This window comes from Pipistrellus hanaki, assembly GCF_964339955.1.
Source record: "Pipistrellus hanaki genome assembly, chromosome: 10".
Lineage (NCBI taxonomy): Eukaryota > Metazoa > Chordata > Mammalia > Chiroptera > Vespertilionidae > Pipistrellus > Pipistrellus hanaki.
In genome coordinates, this window is record NC_140512.1 from 4925942 (window position 1) to 4941466 (window position 15525).

The window sequence follows — 15525 nt, forward strand, 5'->3', positions numbered from 1 at the left end:
TATCTTAATTTTTTTGGTGAGATGGAAAATGGGATTGTTTTCTTGGTCTCTCTACCTGTAAATTCACTGTTGGTGTTTAGAAATGCCATAGATTTCTTGGCATTAATTTTGTATCCTGCTATATTGCCGAATTCATTTATTAAGTCTAATAATTTTTTGATGGAGTCTTTCGGGTTTTTTATGTACAATATCATGTCATCTGCAAATAATGACAATTTCACTTCTTCTTTTCCAATTTGGATGCCTTTTATTTCTTCTTCTTGTCTGATTGCTGTGGCTAGCACTTCCAGCACTATGTTGGACAGGAGTGGTGAAAGCGGGCATCCTTGTCTTGTTCCTGTTCTTTGGGGAAATGGTTTTAGTTTTTGCCCATTGAGTATGATGTTGGCTGTGGGTTTGTCATATATGGCTTTTATTATGTTGAGGTGTGATCCTTCTATTCCCACCTTGCTAAGAGTTTTTATCAAAAATGGGTGATGGATTTTGTCAAATGCTTTTTCTGCATCAATTGATATGACTATGTGGTTTTTATCTCTCAATATGTTTATGTGATATATCATAAACATATTGATTTTTGTTGATTTGCGGATATTGTACCATCCTTGCATCACTGGGATAAATCCTACTTGGTCATGGTGTATGATCTTTCTGATGTACTGCTGGATCCAATTTGCTAGAATTTTGTTGAGGATTTTGGCATCTATGTTCATGAGGAATATTGGCCTGTAATACTCTTTCATCGTGTTGTCTTTATCTGGTTTTGGTATTAGGGTGATGCTGGCTTCAAAGAATGAGCTTGGAAGTGTTGCTTCCTCTTGGATTTTTTTTGAATAGTCTGAGGAGGATAGGTTTTAGTTCTTCCTTGAATGTTTGGTAAAACTCCCCTGTGAAGCCGTCTGACCTCAAAGCTACTGTTTCTTGAACTTGGATGCACATTGGGATCACTTGGGAAACTTTTTAAAAAATGCTTATGCATGAATCTCAGTCCCAGAAAGCAAGATTAGAAAAAAAGAAGTCTTCCAGATGATGATTCTAATAATATGCACTGCTGGAAGTGCCTGGCTAGCTCAGTCGGTAGAGCATGAGACTCTTAATAATATGCACCGCTGCTCACTGTCTCTCATAGATGCCTGTTTTAGCTTTGTCTTCAAAATCAGCTACGAGGCCCCTATTATAATTTTTCTATAATATTTCAGGTTATTCTTACCAAAGTTGTCATTTCCAGGTTTCTTATTTACTCTACCTTGAGTTTTTAGGCAAAAGTGACCTTTTAAATCCACTTCTGCAATTTCCTTCCAAAAAGGGAACTCTCTTTTAAAAACCTGCATTTTTAGCGTCTTCTCCATGATTGCCGGTCCAAAGCTTTTCACTTATTTGGTGACACTTATCCCTTCACCCCACCTCCCACATCCCGAAAGGACCCCGGCTCACCTCAGAGGATCACTGACCCCACACAACTCCTTCCCTTCCCCCGCCCCCAACTCACTGCACAGTAACTGGAGCTTTGGATACTTACCTGTGACTTTAATGAGCCCTAGCTCCCTAATTTCCTGTATTTTAGAGGAATTTCTGTGAGCCCATATCTCCCTGCAAAAACTGTTCCAGGGGAAGAGATCAAGGAGAAGAACTCAGCTCATGGCCCCCTTTTCCTGTCATTACTAACTGCTTCAATTCTGGTAAATACCCACTTCCCACACTTTTGGGTTCTGGCAGGTCACCGGGAGGGACATCGGACCACATGTGGAAGGAATGGGAGAGAATTAAAAATCCAGCCATACTCCCACGTCACATGTTGCCAATGAAAAAGCAGATGTGTGGCATGCATGTGTGCGGCCCACACAAACAACATAGGTTGCATGTTTAAGCATATGTAAATGTGTATAGTTGAAGCACCCTCTAGTGGAACACCTAGGGAAGATCACGTTTTCTGGAGAAACTTACCCTCAAGAACAGGGTATTTTGAAATATTGTCTGACCAGAGCAACATGAGAAACGAGAGCAGGAGGGTGCCGCATCTTCATAGGCACGGCAGGATATGATGGTCCAGCCAACTCGTGCCTCTGCCACGTCCAGCTCAGTGAGGTGGGGGTGTGGATCCAACTGGCTCTTCTTGAAAGCCCCGCCTGGAGGTCTTCCTTCCCCAAAAGGAAGTGCACAGAAGCAGTGTGTGCAGGTTGAAGCTGCTGCAAAGGGAGACTGCAGATTGCCACGGGATTCCTTCAGTTCAAGAAGCTGCCCATCCTCATCTCAAACCAGGGGACAGAGATGGAATAGCCACTCCTTGGAAAACTGGATTGCTGTCAGGAAGAGGATAAACTTGGAGTCTTACCCTCTGCTGTTACATGAAATGAATTGCAAACTAAAGCAAAAGAAATGGAAGACAGCAGCGGTGATTAATTTTTAGAGTGGCGAATGCCTTGCCCAATGGAACCTCAAATCCATAAAGCCATAAAAGAAATGACTGCGTAGATAAATTTTATGACATAAAATGTTTCTGCATGGCAAAAAAATAGATCCCATGAACATATTCAAAAGATAAATAAGCCCACAAGATAAAAATTGCAACAGAGAGCACAAAGGCCTGTTTTCCTCAATATATAAGGTGTTCTTACAGCCCTAAGCAGAAGACAGGCAAACCAATAGAAGAAAAAATGGACAAGGGATCTGAACAGACAGGTCACAGGAAAGGAAAGAAAAAAGGAAGGGCTGCACCATCCAGGGTGATGCTCAATCTCGTGTACAATATTGTCTTTCAAGACCGGGCTGGAGGATTGCGCGTTGAGTAGGCAGGCTTGGAGAAGCAGGCACCATCAGCTGTGGAGGTGGGGAGAATAAATCAGTCACTGTTCATGAAAAGCAATTTTGCAATCACTGTCAAAATAAGCAGCTGCTGGACACACTGACCCAGCAAATCCACTTGTAGGAATTTACCTTAGAGAGATCTTGAAGATGCATGCAGGAAGACATTGTAACAGAAGCATGGTTTGAAAAAGGGAAACCCTAGAGACACTCCAAGTGCCCATGAATCAGGGGCCGGAGCAGTAAATCATGGTGTAAATATGAGAATACTATGTGGCCATGGCCTCTGGGCTCCCAAGAATGAGTAGCTCGGCGTGGAGACACAGAGATTGATCTTCTAGATACAAAAAGTGAAAGAGCAAGATGAAGTGAGGATGCTGAAGAGTTTCTATCACACTCAGTACTTTTCTATAGGAGGAATTTTCTATAGGATCCACAGGAGGAATTTCACTCAGTTCTTAGAACCAACTAGTGATTTTTAAAAAATGTTTTTGGTGTTGATATTGTTTTATTTTTAATTCAATAGTTTAACATTATCACAAAGGAAGGACATGGACATGACAAAAGAATAAATTGCTAGTTTTTATGTTAGGGACACTAGAGTCAGGTAACTGCTTGTGTTTTACTCTCTAATGGCTGCTAGAAAGATCAGTCACATTGGGAGCCCTTCAGCATCTGTAGGGACAAATATTTTGCCCTAAACTAATCCCTGACTTTGTTCTATTTTTTTCCCCTAATCTCAGTTTCTAAACAATTATTGTGTATGTATTGTGCTGAAGTGCTTCAAGTTCCCCTTATAATGAGGCAGGCTTATTTTTAAAATAATAATATTATAGTAAAAAGAAAGCAAGGTGAAGAAAGGAATATACAGTATGCTACCATTTGCATTAAAAAGAATACATGCATAAGCATAGATTATCTCTGGATGCGTAGTAGAAGCTGGTTACCTGAAGGGGCTAGGGACAGAGGTGAATAGAATATTATTAATAACCCTAGGTTATTTTGAATTTCAATTTTATTTTATAAACATTTATTTTAAATCATATTTTCCAAGCCTACTCCCCTTTGCTCTAAAGAGCCACCAGTAGCTATGAGTAGCCACCCTTGTGGTTGCTGCTATTTCGCCAACAGGAAGAGGTGTGTGCAGAGGAGACATTGACCTACCTTTGCCTACTGAGTTGCAATGTTGGGCTCACTGGTTCTGTTTACATCGGAGCTGCTGAGATGTCTATCACTATTCCTACTGCATTACAGAAATTGAAAATTTGGCCCATCTCCCATCATTTGCACTTAAAAAAACCCACCAATTTGAAGTAAATATAATATTTCCCCCTGTATTGAAAGTTAGATTCTTAGTAGAGGGAGGATAGGGCATGGTGACTTTTCTACAGAGTGAGCCTTCCCTTTCATTCTCTTGGAAGCCTCACATCCACATGTGCCGCCAGCAGTGATGTGATGTGTGTATATTCTAAGTCAGGTTTATTCAGGTAAAACTTACAAACAGTAAAATTCACCTTTTTAAGGATATAGGTTTTGGCAAACATAGATAACATTTCCAGCATCTCAAAAAATTCCCTCCTTCCCGCTGTAATCAAAACTTGCCCACCCCTTTATTTGGGAACAATTTCACACTTCTAGAAAGTTTGCCAAAATAGCACAGTTTTCTCACAGAGCCTTCCCCTGCTCCTCTTGATGTTAACATCTTACATAACCATGGCATAGTTATCAATACCCAGTAACTATTAACTGTGGACTTTATTTGATTTCACCAGGTTTTCCATTAATATCATCTTTCTGTTCTAGATTCTATCTTGCATTTAGTCATCCTGTCTGACCTGTGACAGTTTCTCCACCTTTCCTTGCTCTTGGAAGCCGCCCATTGTCCTCACTAGCAGAGAGGTATGGACAAGGAACCTGGAGGGCTGGTCAACCTTGAAGCTCTGAAAGGCCAGAGCCAGCACCTACAGTCTAGTTGCGACACAGGGAGCTAAGCAACTTCCACTTTTTAGTTTTATGTAACTTCTTGCTGATTGGCTATTATTGGAATTGCCTGCCTAAAGGCTATGGGTGTATCCCATAGTCTTAATAAAAGGGATAGATAGCCAGGCCAGAGCAGGGTGGAGTCCTTCCCCTTGAGTTGGGCTCCCGCCTGGCCCCAATATTTCCAAATTAATATTTTCTAGTCTTTTTTATTTGCATGCAGCTTCCTCCAGAGCCCGAACCCTGAACCTGAACCCTGAACCATGCTGGATGTGAAAGAAACACTCGCAACTGGCAGCCCAACATGGGGCACTCGCACCTTGCTTTTCATGACCTGATCAGGTATTTAGTCCCTTAATTTTTGTTTGTCTACTGTTTCCTCATGGCTCGATTGGGGTTGTGGATTTGGGGGATGAAATACCACAGAGGTGAAGTGCCCTTATCATAACATCCCATCAGGGGGCAGGATGTCCTCATGACTCATTGGTGATGGTGACCTTGGTCATGACCAGTTTTCTCCACTATAACGTTACTTTTCTGTACTCTGTTGATCAGAAGCAATTCATGAAGTCCAATTCATGGTCAGGGGATGAGGGACTCCATCTCCTGGGGGGTTAGGGGGAGGGTATGTACTTCCATTGTCTGGCCACTCTCCTCCTCCAGGCCAGTCTCCTCCTGGTGCCCAACTTTCTTGGTGACTAACTGGTATGGTCCATGGAGAAGAGTCTGTGAGGTACCTGTGAACTCCTGTGGTGACTGCCACTGCCCAGGATGCTATATCCTCCTAGTCCACATTTGGCCTTTGCAACTTGTTTCAGGTTTCAGCGGAATATTTTTTATTCACCTGTATGGCCCTCGCTCCCACCTGTGCTTTACACAGTTGAGCCAATGCTGCCCTGACATCTCTCCTGGGAAGTTTTGCCCTGACATCTCTCCTGTATTTTCTTGAATTTCAAGCTATTTGGTTTCCTACAATCTCAGACTATAATGGTTTCAGGAAGAATTATGACTTTGTTGTTTATCAAGCTTTTACCTCTTAAGTGGCACTCGCTGCAGCTTTTTTATGTCCTAGCTGAAGCAGAACTTGATATATTAAATATGAAAAGAAATCCTCTTTCCTCCAAGTAAAAAATGAGATCTCAAAGCTTCACATCTGTGGGACATCCTTGATTAGGTGCCTCCCAATTTAGCCTCCACTGACAGACATTCCCTGGCTAATGAAGGCCCATGGCCGTCTTGGGAACGATGGAGCCATTCCAAGAAAGAGGGATCAGGGCCAACTCTAGGCAGACTTGTCATATCCCTCACTCCTCACTTGCCTAAGGCACCCCTCCAGGTAGCTCCATGTCTTAGGTTAACTATGGCACCCACCCACCAGCTGGGATCATCTGCTACATCAAAGCACCTGGAGACACCCAAAACTTTCCTGAACCGATGAGAGATGTGAGCACCTACTCGAATTTGGTGGTGGCTGCTGTAGGACATAGGAATTCTGACCCCACACACTTATGACTCTGAAGATTTCATTCCTTTATTCACTCATTCATTCAGAAAGTAGCAAATCAATAGAAATGTGTGGCAAAATTACACTGGGCACTGGGTATACATCTAGCCAACCCCATAAGAACAACTTAACATTTATTTGTCTATAAGAAGGGGCTAAACAATAGGGTCTTTGAAGGTGTTTCAAGGATACACAATTACATACATAATAACTATACCTCATATCAGAATAAGCTGTCATGTTGTTTCATTGACCCTCATGACAGCTCTGCGAGGTAAATGACAGATGGGAACTCAGAGAAATGAGATAGTTGTCCTACTACTGCACCTTCACTATCAGAGCCAGGTCTTGAGCTCTCCTGACTCCTCGAATCTATCAGATATGTGGTAATATGAATAAATGTTCAGAACCAATAATCTGTTGAAATCGGGGACCATCCCCATCTATAATAATAAAAGCGTAATATGTTAATTAGACTGGATGTCCTTCCGGATGACCTTCTGGATGAATCCTGGGCCTGCGAGGGAAGGCCGATTCCTGGGTGCCTGCTGGAGGGTGGAGGGAAGCCTGAGTCCCGCTGCCAGAGGGAAGCTGGTGCTGGAAGCTGCGGAAGGAAGGCCTACACTTGCATGAGTTTTGTGCATCGGGGCCCCTAGTCAGAGTATAAGAGGCTAGACTCTCTGAGCTGATTGGGTTTGAGTGGCTTAAATTTAAGAGGTCTAAATTTGTAGTGCACCATACTCAGTCCCTCTACTAGCTCTTTTCTAATCATGAGGCTCCAACTGTCCTTCAGAGAGGGACCCAGTGACCCAAATGGTCTGCTACAGCGATGACAGCTGGCACCAAAGCCTCATTATTACCAGCTAACAGGAATGTCTGCTGGCCTGCTTTGCGATGGAGGAAAACCCATTGATAAAAGAATGCTTGGAACCTCTCAGGGAGTGGTAATTAAGGAACAACAGTACGTATCAAGTCCAGCCTTCCTCATGGACACACATAAATTGTTCGTGGCCTCCATGGTGCCACTCAGCACAGCCAGTTCGAGAGAGCGAGAATCTAGTCTGTACAGAAATCCCTGGAGCAAGTGCTGCTCTGGGCATGTCGGAATTTCGGAGGAAAAATGGGTGAGCCAATTGCATGATTCCCAAGCAAATTTACCCAAAGCCTGGATAAGAAAAGTCTATTATTATTATTATTATTATTATTATTATTATTATTCAATACATTGTGCACTGGAGCAAGAAAGCGATTGTTTGTTCCGTTCACCTGGTGGGATACATTTTGGAATTTCCTTTAAAAAGAAGAGGTACAATCGCCTCCACAGAAGAAGATAAATGGAGGCAAGATCAACGTCTTGACTTTTGCATAAAGGAGTCCCCATAGAACTGTAAGCTTTTCTCTGTGATTTAAAACAAGCACAAAAGAGTTCCTGTCCGCATCTTTGGGGTTGAATAGTGTATAATCCGGGAGGTTGTTTTTTTTTGTTGTTGTTGTTGTTTTTTAGCAAAATGGATTTGCCAACTTTCAGTGTTTGTCCTGAAGGAAACAGTTGCTGAGTCAAAACATTTACACTGTAAAGCCTACTCTGAGGTAATGTCACAACATCTTGACAAAACATATGCTACAATAAAATTATATCTGAGGGGGAAAAACATCAATGGTTATATTTGTCTGTGTTATACACCTCCGCCTAAACTTCAGTTTCACTCACTGGAATGAAAACTTTGCAAATAAAATAGGAGAAAGAAATTGCTCCCAATAAAAGAAGAATTCCTGAAAAGTTTATTTCAAATAACCTAAAATATCTTTATAACCCAATCCATTATTTCATAGACTAATCTGGGCCATGAGTTAAATCTCTTTGCTCCTATCATAATTGTTCTACACAATAAACAGCCAGATAGTAAATTAATGGTTTTTGCAAGGAATATATTTAGAATCCTCTCTGTATTCTAAATCCACAAGCATGGGAAAGTTTAGAAGAGTGGCCATGTATTCTGTGTACACTTTATGCCCAAATGAAAACTAGAGCTTCTTAGATTGGGTGGACAGAGTGGAGAATACAGATTCCCATCTCTTATCTCCTTTGCACCATACAATTAATTCTTTCTTTTAACTTTTATTGAATTTATTGGGGTGGCATAAAATTATGTAGGTTTCAGGTGTATGATTCTATAATACATCACCTTTATAGTGTATTGTGTGGGCACCACCCAAAGTGAAGTCTCTTTCCATCACCATTTATTCTCCCTTTACCTTTTCCTCCTTCCCTCATTTGCTTTCCCCTCTAGTAATCGCCATGTGTTTGTCTGGGCTGTGAGTTTTGTGTGTTAGTTAATCTCTCCACCTTTATCACCCAGCCTCCCTCAAATCTGTCAGAATGGCTATTATCAATAAATCAACAGTTAGTTCTGTTCTACTCCCTCTCCTGCTCCCACCCCTGCAACACACACACATGTCTGACAGCCCCTTGGGCAACCCTAGGAAATTCTGGGGCAATATGGAACAGCTGCTCCTTGAATGCAGCTGCACTCATTGTTACCCATAAAAGAGATGCTGTACTTACCTGCTAGCAGAGATCAATGGCCTCCCTCTCTTTAAGTTCCAGGAAGAAGTTACGTGGGCTGCAGTTCTGTGCCCAGATTCACGTTTGATCTGCTACCACCTTTAAAGACTATAATCAAATTGTCATAGACATCTGCTCATCTCCATGTGGCTTCTCCTGATCCCTGGAGGATTTTACACCTGGTTTACTCTCTCCCCCTCAATGCTATCCCTGATAGAAACCTTGGTGGTTTCAGTATTCACACAGAAGATTCTTCTACAAGCCTTATTTCTCCTCCCTAACCGCCACTGCTCTGATGATCTCCCACTTCTCCACGTTCACAGTCAGCCATCTACTCCCATGGTGATAGTCTAGATGGAGTCACTGCCAATAATTGCTCTCAGTTTCAATGACCCAACTGTCTGACCACCCTCTCCTATTTTTCCATCTCCCTCCCATTGCACAAATTGCAATAGTTTTCCAACCCATTAGACCCTAGTCTATTGACCCTACTACTTTTGACTGTTCCTCTACCCCTTACATCCTGAATTTCCTCCTTCCCCAGCTGAGATTTCTTGGTCCATCTCTATTTACCCTCCCGCTCCTGATAAAATACAATCCTGGTAATTTAAAGTGTTGATTTTATTAAGAAAAAGGTGTTTATACCTTAAACAGTACAGTAGATATGTGCTGTATATAAGAAGGTTAAAACAGAATCATTTTGGGGGTCTGGAATGGATTAATTTACATTTTTTCCCTAATGGAAAAAATGATTCGATTTTTGAACAGTTCAGCCTTCTGGAAAGAACTAAGTTGGAGGACCAAGGTTCCACTGTACCAGGAAGAGCGGTGTGCACATGGGGATGAAGAGAGTACAGGAGACCGTCACAGTGAAAACAGAAGGGGCTGATTCATTAAGGGGCTGAGGTCCTTTCAGGGAGCAGCTTGGTGGGAAGATCCTCTACCCAGTGATCATGGAGACGGAGATACTGATACCTAAAGATAACAAGAAGGGAAGCCAGGAGAGGAGAGAGAAATGGCATTTTTCTATAGATGAATATCCTCACGATGATTTTAAAATTCTTTGGCATCCCTCCTTTCAAAAGGTGGAGCCTATTTCTCTCCCATTGAATGTGGAAGGATTCAGAGATTTGCTTCCAGTGATGGGACTGTGGGAGAAGTGAGGCTATGTGACTTCTGAGGCTAGGTCATGAAAAGAATGGCTCTTACTTTCTTGGAAGCAGTGCTCACTTGTGGGGACACTCAAACAGCCTGTGGAGCTGCTCTTGTGGGAAGGAACTGAGGCTTCCCACCAACATCCAGCACCAACTTGCTGGTCGTGTCAGTGCACCACCTTGGAAGCATCATCCAGCCCCAGTTAAGCCTTCAGATGAGTGCAGCCCCAGCTGAGGTCTCGCTCACAACCACCCAGCTAGGCTGCTCTCAATTCATATCCCATGGAAACTCTGGCAGATAATAAATGTTTATATGGTAAGTCACTGTGTTTTGGGCTGGTTGGTTATGCAATGCTAGATAATGAATAGAGACTTCATTCACTGACCATTATATTGTATTTTTCTGCTTGAATTGACATGAAAATAGATATAAAACAGGGTTTATATGTAATTGGGTTTTTAATATAAGAAGTTTTTTTAAATTAAATATGACAGTAGTTGAAAGTTTGAAGATTATTTTTGGCTGCAAGTAATAAAAATCCCAATTAAACTGGTTTAAACAATTTTACACACATCAACTGCCATACTGAGGAACCAACTAATAGGGTGGGTTCCATAGCTGATTTGTCCAGGGGTGCCTGCTGCATCACCCCATGATTCTCTCACCTCTAGTCTCCCCCACAGTGTCAACCTCCTTTTCATGCTAAGTAACAGGATGGCAGAGGCCTCACATCAGCTCATGCCAGCCAGCCAAACAAACAAACAAACAAACAAACAAACAAACACCAAGTCACTTCTGGAACCTGGCTCAAAAGACTGAAGAAGAGTATCCCTGATACATCTCACTGGCCAAAATTGGGTCACAGGGGTATTCCTGAGCCATCTCTGGGAAGAGAATCGGGATTGCCTGTAAGTCACTCAGGGCCATTCCTGCAGTCAGAGGCAGTGTCAGCCTCCTTCAAGGCCTGGGCTGGGTGGGAAAGAGATGAGCATCAATGTGAGTCAGAAAAGAGGGGGATCCAGGCTGGGACAGGCCATTGGCAGCAGAATTTATGGGATGTGATTGAAGCAAACAATAGCCATTATAGCTTCCCATTCCTAAGAGAGAAATGGAAAGAAAATAGCTAATAAACTGAAAATCTTGACAACACATCTTATGATGTTCCTGCATGCTGTACTTCCTAGCTGAAGTTTTCTTTCATCTCTGGCTAGTTTTTTCTTTGTTTGTTTTTATGTTGGATTTTGCTTTTTAGTTACAGAATTCAGAATTTAATAAGTACTTTATATTATTAAAGGAATTTAAAGCTTTAATAAAGCTCTAAGCTTATTTATAGGTCGCTTTGGGGAGGAAAGGAAGACTTGGAAGAGGTCTCTTCATAACACAGGTACAAATATGCGTTCTTTTCTGAGCCAGAGTGACTACAGGCTGGGCTGTTCTTGGTGTGATTATGTAGCCTTTAATATCTTTGAAATACGGCGTAATTAGGAGCTTGAACCTTTACTCTGCTGTTTATAGCGGCACTTTGTCACACTAGGTTTGGGATCATATACAAATTCTGACACTAGAGGGAGTGCAGAATGTATTACATAAAGGAAAAGCATACACCTAATAAATTCAGGGTAAAAATGCAGAGCAGCAAGACAAGGAAGACCTTCATTATACTCTGTCCTCCCAGCCCTGTCCCGGCCCCAGTAGAAACCAGTGGAGGCCTCGCTCCTCCGAGCAGCTCTCCTTTGAATTTGTAGGAGGTTAGGTGGGCTGTCTGTGGGACTGTGAAAAGAATGCTTTAGAGTTTTATAATGTTTTCTTTTCATTAAAAAAAAAGAGAGACCTATTATTTCCTACTTCTCACCCACGGGATGGCAAAATTAAAATTACTCCTTGTAGTTTCATTCTGTTTCTGAATTGATTCATAGGTGGAATCACACTTTCTTTTTTTAAAAAAAAATATTTTATTGATTTTTTTTTTTTACAGAGAGGAAAGGAGAGGGAGAGAGAGCCAGAAACATCGATGAGAGAGAAACATCAATCAGCTGCCTCCTGCACGCCCCCCACTGGAGATGTGCTCGCAACCAAGGCACATGCCCTTAACCAGAATCGAACCTGGGACCCTTGAGTCCGCAGGCCAGCGCTCCATCCACTGAGCCAAATCGGCTAGGGCAGGAATCACACTTTCTATCTGAAAAGACCAGAGGTTTGTTCTTTGCTTTGAAAATGTAGCCTAGTCTTCTGAAAGTCAGGGGAAGCCTATTTCGTAGCCATCAACTTTCTTCATCCACTTGCTAATGGTGCCTGCTCTGATTACTTACTAGCTGATGTCAAACAATTAGCCAATCATATTTAATCAATTTTTATTTATTAATGTCAAAGGTTTCCTGTGTCCTAACAAAACAGAATGCTGGATGCCCGAAAACATGGAAAAGACTGCAAATATGACCGCGCTGTTGACATAGCAACAGAGGGCTGGCTGAAGAAATGAATGCTGCCATTCAGCAGGACTCGACTCTTCTTGAAAAATCTGGTAACTGCCACTTGCTTTCCTATAACCTTTCTGTGTATCTATGATGTATTCCACCATTCTCTTAAATCTCTTAGCTCTGGTAAATCTTTGAGCTACCGGTAAACTGTCTCTTTAATGGAAATTAAAATCAGAAAAATTACAAAGCAGGCTCATTATGAGAACTCTTGATTTATCCAGATGGGTGAAATGACCCATACAAAAGAAAGATCCAGAAGCACATTACACACGCCTAAAGGGACAGAGCGCATCTCTGACTAGGGCGTATTTGTCCAGACTTACGTGGCAGTTAATGTCATTTCACCATATGGCGTTTGAAACGCTAACCCACTTTTCAGGCAATGATGCCTTAAAACTTTTTTTTTCTTTTGGCATAACAATTTTTCATTAAAAAACACACCAAATAAACACATTGTGAGAAGTGGTATTTTGACATTATGGTTTCAGTCAAAAACACGCTTATCCACTGCTTGAGTACCACAGTTTCTAGTTAGCAAGTGTGTGGAGGAAATGTGAGTTGTTCCCTAGGTTTGGAGGAACCTGAAAGGCTTTGCTTTGGTTCATACACCACGTGACAGGTGGGAGATTTGATCCCTGCAACAAGCCTTATTTCTCCTCCCTAACCGCCACTGCTCTGATGATCCCCCACTTCTCCACGTTCACAGTCAGCCATCTACTCCCATGGTGATAGTCTAGATGGAGTCACTGCCAATAATTGCTCTCAGTTTCAATGACCCAACTGTCTGACCACCCTCTCCTATTTTTCCATCTCCCTCCCATTGCACAAATGGCAATTTGTGGCATTGGTTAATAAAATTATGTAGGTTTCAGGTGTATGATTCTATAATACATCACCTTTATAGTGTATTGTGTGGGCACATGGTAGCGGCTTCCATGGCCCCTCAGTCTCCGGTGCGCATGTGCCAATACACCACGTTTCCCATGTGTCTTGCCTCCATGTTGCCATGAGGTGTTTTCTGTGCGTTAATATGCTTGTTAAATGCTGTCTGAGTACAGTCCTGTGCCCCAGAAATGTGCCCTAAGTCAATCACTCTGCCAGCCCGTCTTCCGTGCCCTGAATCTCAGAGATTCAGGATGTACTGAGATAATCTGACCCAATCACCAGCACCTACTCTCAGGCTTCCCCCTTCCCTTCATCAACTCTACCACTTTCCTTTTTTTTTCATATATATATTTTATTGAGTTTTTACAGAGAGGAAGAGAGAGGGACAGAAAGTTAGAAACATCGATGAGAGAGAGACATCGATCAGCTGCCTCTTGCACACCCTCTACTGAGGATGTGCCCGCAACCAAGGTACATGCCCTTGACTGGAATCGAACCCGGGACCTTTCAGTCCACAGCCCGATGCTCTATCCACTGAGCCAAACCGGTTTCGGCAACTCTACCACTTTCTGTCTACAAAAATCGTACTTACTTATTTTCACATTGTTGTATATTACTTACATACATTTGTCTTGATTATTCAACTGAAGTGTTTTCATGTCAGTTGGTAGAATATAATTAGGTACCTTGGATTGGAGAGAAATGAATCATATTTTTCCCCACTAAGACAAATGACAGTACTTTTGCATTAAACAGCTGTCCACTCAGTGGCAGGGTTTCAGGAAGGTATTAAGGTGGTAGGCGAGGACAGATGTATACTGAAGCACAGGGCAAGGCCTGGTGAGGCCATTCAGTCCATGGACTGTCCCACATTCGCCAGAGCAGCAATTAGTGACCGTGAGAGACCAGATCAAATCCCCTGTGTTCATGGTTAGCCTTAGTGTTAGCGTTAGCATTAGCATTAGTATTAATATTAGTGTCAACTTTAGTGGCTCAGTACAGCAGGTGGTTTCCAGAGTTCCTGTAACTTTTGTCTTGGGAGGTGGAGAATCTGATGGGGGAAGGAAAATGTCTCCAATTCAGAACTTCTCAGGATGTACTGAGATAATCTGACAATCCCCAAATCTTATAATCCAGTGGTTTTTAGAAAATTATTTCATGTTCTTCTTATTCTTCACAAAGATTAGATTACAGCCTTGGTGGTTTAGTTCTAGACTAAATTTAGGTTAAATACCGAGTTTGTGTAATTTTTACATATAAAATGTCTACCATTTGATACCCAATGTACAGGATTCAAACCATTTGTGAAACATCTCCCACGGAGACTGTGTGTCTGAGTGCAGGCTGGTTGTTGTTAGCACACCAAAGGGATCCAGTTTGGCATGGTCACTCATCCTCAGCCCTCCGCTTGTAGCCAAAGCTGTGCCTACAATCGAATAGAGGACCAACAGTAGAAAACAGTCCTTACTAGATGCCCTCCGTGGAAAATGTTTGTTTGAGATGTTAAGGAAAACACTGTTTTTAGGATGAATCTAAAATCTGAATGCATCCAAGAATGTGTCTTATCTAGGTCTGCAGAGGAAGAGGTTGAAAGAAGCACCGGTTGTTCTGCCCATGAATCAGTGGCGGTGAGGAAATATTCCCGTTGACATAGAAAGGTGATTGCCATGCACTGCTATGTTTAAAAAGCAAGTTACAAATCAGAAGCTGCATTTTTCTTAGAGAGAAATATGTATGCTGGGAAGGAAATATAGCAAAAGGTGAAAAAGTAATTAGCTCTGAAAATAACCGGGATTTTTATCTTCCTACTTCTATGTGTGGTTCTAAGTTTTTTTAATACGATGAGCATATAATATTTATTTGATGATTCATATAAGAAGTTTAAAAACTTCAGTAGATAGTAATAGCTTGGCGCTCCCTTTGAGTAAGGTTTGGATGGGTGGGTAAGATTTACTCAGCCCTGGCTGGGCACAGAGGTGACGGGGGGAAGGGTCTGGGAGTGGTGAACCTCCCCTCTCCACCCCTTGAAAAAGAAAAAAAAGGAGGGAACTAAATCATAACCTTGTCAGTTGGGAGTGGGGTGGGGAGAGAGCATTATTTTACTTGTTTGTTGTTATTTCCCCCAGAGGATTCTAATGTGCAGTCAGGGATGAGGATCA

The 15525-nt window shown here is 42.1% G+C and overlaps 1 protein-coding gene across 1 annotated transcript in view; it reads left to right on the forward strand.

Moving 5' to 3' along the window:
• NPY (neuropeptide Y) overlaps nucleotides 1-10254 on the forward strand; it is an 80374-nt gene extending 70120 nt beyond the window's left edge. Inside the window, exons 10-11 of the transcript XR_014796073.1 lie at nucleotides 5003-5121; nucleotides 9618-10254. The gene's annotated coding sequence lies outside the window, so the exon portion shown is untranslated. The remainder of the gene's footprint in view (nucleotides 1-5002; nucleotides 5122-9617) is intronic.
• Nucleotides 10255-15525: the final 5271 nt, after the last annotated feature.